Source organism: Aptenodytes forsteri, unplaced genomic scaffold, assembly GCF_000699145.1.
Source record: "Aptenodytes forsteri isolate BGI_AS27 unplaced genomic scaffold, ASM69914v1 Scaffold257, whole genome shotgun sequence".
Taxonomy (NCBI): Eukaryota; Metazoa; Chordata; class Aves; order Sphenisciformes; family Spheniscidae; genus Aptenodytes; species Aptenodytes forsteri.
The window spans coordinates 10,276,234-10,281,003 of record NW_008795194.1 but is presented as its reverse complement, the minus strand read 5'-3'; positions in this window follow the sequence as shown (position 1 = coordinate 10,281,003).

Below are 4,770 nucleotides of genomic sequence, written 5' to 3'. Positions count from 1 at the left end.
GGGGGGGGGGGGGGGGGGGGGGGGGGGGGGGGGGGGGGGGGGGGGGGGGGGGGGGTGCATTGTTCCACATTAAGGAAATTCAATTGTAAGTGGAAAGGTCCATGCATTTGTGAGAATAATAGAGTATTTTTGGTTTTAAGTGGGAGATGTTTATAGCTAACGTAAAGGGAAAAAAACAGCTATCTTGGACCTTCCAAAACCCTGAAAAAACCTGTCATATTTTATCTTAATAAAACCTATTTCCAGACGTCAAAAGGCTCAAAAGTACGTTAGACTCTGAGTAATGCTCTTTAAAAAAGAAATGCTGGGTTGCTAAAGGTTCAAAATTGTCAAATCAGAAAAGGAAAGAGAACCCAGAAAGAATTAACTCTAAATTGTCCCTCCTGCTCCAAATGGCCGTGCCTGCCCCGGGACCTCTCCAGCCCCACGGCCCTGGAGCCAGTAGTGAAGTGCGGAAAGATGCCTTCAGGCATGGCAAACAGCGATGGAGGGGCTGGAATTAAATACAGCATCTGCTTTGCAGATAGTTTTTACATAGAAGGGGACTAATAATTGAAGATAATACAGAAAGAAGGCTGAGAGAGTGAGAACAGGCCATGCTAAAAGGCAGAGCAATGTGTTTGTTTACGAAACCACCGGCCAGTTTCTGTTAATTCCCTGGAAGTGAAAACCAAGCTGGCGCAAAGCTTCAATGGAAATAGGATTTGCCCCAGAGAGGTACTTAAAAATAAGCTTGAGTTCTGCATAGAGAAGACACTGTGAAACTGGTTATACGAATGCTTTACTAGTGTTTGGAAAAGGACTTCTGCAGCAGAAAACAATGTTTATTAATAAAGCCAGAGCACTGTTTTATTTTTAACTACTTTGTTAACAGGAAAAGTATCTTTTGCAGCCAGCCACTGCAGGTGGCTCAGGACCCCGCTTATTGCCACGCGAGGTCTCTGCCTCTCCTCCGCTCGTGCTCCCATGGGAAAAGCATGTGGGAGACAGCTCTGCACAGGGCTGGTGCTGAACCACAATCCCACTGCACTTGGCCACAGCAATGAGCTTTTGCCCCTTGTAACAGGGCCTTCAAGGGGAAAAATGGCTTCATTAAAAGCAAAAAAGGAATCAGTGCCTTGCACACAGCAGCTCTCGAAAACCCTGTTATCAGGAAAGAGGGTTTTGCCTGGTGTGGGCCACCCACGCATGCCTCGGCTGATCAGGGCGCCCCGTTAACTGTCCTCGTTAGGAGGAATAAGAGCCGTTTCCACGTGAGAGAGCTGTGCGGGTCTGGCGTGCTCTCAAGAGGGAGCAAAATGAGGCGTCCAAACCCCAGCGGCACGGGCAGCGCGGCGCAGGCAGGGAGCTCCTCTGCTGCCTGCGCCGCAGCTCAGCCCCCACCAAAGAGCAACACTGGCTCCTTCCCGAAGAAAAAGCATGGCCAGAAACTCTGCCATGCATGGCTTATGCACTAGAGAGAGAGAATTTCTTTGGCTGACGCAACACTTGACCGAGTGACAGAGCCTTTCCCTGTCTTTTCACAAGTCTGCAAAGACCATGAGTGCCAGAAAGCCTTTTATTTTTCCCCTGAAGAAACAAAAGATGTGCAACTCAGTAATGCAATTGCGTGTTATTTTTTTTCCTGCAGACGCTGGAGCCAGCAGCATTTTAACTCTGGGCTCCCTAATGTCAGTGGCCGCTGCAGTAGTGAGCAAGCTGCTCCGTGCTAATCGAGCTGTTGGGAGTCGGCGCTGGATGCTGAGCTGGAGCCCAGGACTGCGCACCCCTTCCCACCAGCAGCGTGGCCGCTGCGTCTCTGTGCAATATTTGGATGGGTGCAATGCTGCGCTTGCAAAAAAAGACCCCAAGCCTTGGATTTTGTATTTCACTCCAGTTGGTGGGGTGACGTGGGGTTTTCAGGGCCCGGAAGGGGAGCAGGAGGCAGCTCACACAGCCGGTCCCTGCCACGGGGTGCTGGATCTGTCCTGCAGTGCCACGCTGACGCGCCGGTGCTGCCGCCAGCTCCGGCTGAGAAGGGTCTGAGCCACCTCAAGCTTGGCCCAGTGCAGGAGCCTCCTTTCGAAAGCTGTTGACAATAATAAGCATCAACTGCTGCAGGAAAGGCCCGTGCAGGGAACGAGCAGCCAGGAATTCAAGCTTAAGAGCTACAGGCCTCCCTGAACTCCTCCCCAGCCTGGCACAACCCAGCCTGCCACCCTTTTGCCCTTGCAAGCTCCCTGCTAGGGCCCAGCCTGCGCCTGCAGCGAGCCCTCCCTGACCAGCGGCACGGCATGGCTGCTGCCTCAGCAGTCCTGGGATCAACTGAGGAATTACACCTGCCCGCGCCTCGAAAATAATCAGTGCCACCACCCCCTTCCCCCGAAACCCTGCTCACTGCCTTTGACTGACAGGCCTTAGGGAAACCTTAACCACAGTCCCCACACAGCCACACAGCCAGCCCCCTGTCACCCCCTCGGGGGTGAGCTCCATCTCCCGGCAGTGGTTTCTCCTGGGCACGACGCCCATGCCCAAAGCCTGTCTTTTTAGCAGAAGGATCCTGGGGATACACTCTCTGTACAGAATTAGCTGCAGAGATATAACCTATTTACAGGCTTTTCTGGTAAGAGCTTGTTCAGAATTTGCCGAGTCTTCACCTAATCTTGATCTCTGGTCAGGAGATCTCTGGGCAGAGGGAGTGTTTCCATCTCTCCCACCTACTGCAATCACCATTTGGTACAGCAAAGCGGTGTCCAGAGTCCCCTGTCCCGCAACAGCCCTTGTTTTAAAAAAAAAAAAAGGCTGAATTTTGATTTAGAAACTCATTTCTGTACGTTAGTACTCAGCACCTCAGAACAGAAATTGTGGTGACATTTTTATGGTGGTTTGAGGTCCTCCAGCTTGTTGACTGAGTACCTAAGCCTTGAGAACTCCTGGAGCTTGGAGGAGCTTTGCTAAATGGCAGCTGCTATGGCTGAAATTCAAAGCAATGTGTCAGCAACATTTGGAGGAGGAGGAGCAGGAGGCAGAGGAGCAAAAGAAGGAGGCAGAGGAGGAAGAGGAGGAGGAAGAGGAGGGCCATTTTCATTTGCCCATCCAGAAGCTGCAGTAGGAAGATGGGGTGGCAATTTGGTATGCGGGTGAAATCTGTCCTTTTGCATGTCGGCACCACAGACTTTTTTAACAAAGCCACTTTATGACGCGATGGCAGTCACTGGGGACTCTGCTTGCGCAGGACGCGTAGCTCAGCTGTGGAGTTAGAGACACCCATCAGGACATTCCTGAGCATCTTTTAGATGGGCCAACTCCATAATCTCTATTAACATGACTTCACTAGGGCTGACTGGATAAAAGTGCAGAACTGGATCCAAAGGAGTAACCATGGGACTGAGGGCAGGGGAGGGATTTTTTTTGCTTTGACTTTCTTTTATCCTTTACTTTTTTATTTTTCTTAGCAACCTTTTAATCCATGGTTTGGTTGGCTTGAGCCTGTGTTCAGAGCAGGAATGCTCCTGTGCAAAGGCACCCACAAAGGGCAGGGGAAGTTCTCCAAAGGCTTTTTGTGGAGCAAACACTGCCCTGGAAGGGAATGTCAGTCAAATTTCTTACCATTTACTAAACTCAGGTTCATCACACGATCCCATCCCTCTGACCTCAAAGGTCATGTGCGACTCCATTGGTGCCGCAGAGCAGGGCTCCTCGCCTCACTCGTCCCCCATGGGGCACACCGGGATCGGGGTGCTCCCCCAGCCTGGCCTTCCTCCATGAACTGGGGTGCAGGGTATCAGCTCCGCGTCAGCCGAGCGGGACTGATCGTGCCAAACTTCAGAAGAGCCCTCCGAGATGCTTGTGTACTTCCTAATGGGAACCATATGGGCACGGCGAGGAAGCCGTGTAACTCCTGCCGCTCCTTAAGGACCCTACTGAAAATGCTCTCCCTTTGAGATACAGTCAACCCATATTCAAAACCAATGTTTTATGTGGGCTCAGGGATTTTTTTTTTTTTTTTTATTTTTTTTAAAGAGTATGACTTGAAGTGCAGGTCAGCACTGAGCAAGTGCTCTCAACATGTCCTCTAATTATTATCCTTCCTGTGGCTCAGCATTTCCAAATCAAAACTGGATAAATAGAACAAACATATTTTACCTAAAATTAAGTCAAACTGCCAACGAGACCAATCGTAACCTGCATTTCTGGTCGCTTTCTCTGACACTTACACTTTGTCGTGTCTCGGACTGACACATTGCATCCCGACTTTGTCTCTCTCCTGCAGATGCGCTGGCTTTATTGTGCTGGAGAAATAAATGGTGCTGTTAGTTGTAAGTAAAGTGCAATGAGAGTGCACGTGTCTGCATGCATGCACAGCAAAAATGCAGTCGCACTGTTTTTGCAGTGAGGCTACAGCCCTGTTATGTGATCCACTGGAAGTGGGAGCATTTTAACGGAAGTTTTCATTTAAGAAAATCTGAGTTTTTTAGAAAATTTTCAAAATTGAGTGATCTCATTGAGTCATTTTATTATGGCTTAAACCAGCAGTTAAAAGCCTCTTCTTCTGTTAAAAGGCTTTGCCCCGAGATGAAAAAATACTTTCGTCCTCTGAACGAAAAAATAATTACAGCTGAGACCACACTTCATTTGCTTTTCTCTTTCTCTTTACTAACCAGAGAGCTGTTAGAGGAGCGAAGGGAAGAACTTAAACATTCCCCATTCATTTTGCTGGCGCCCTACACCCTGGACTGGCGGGGTGGGGTGCGGGGTTCCATGACTGCGGATGCCCAGCGGCTGCCCCCT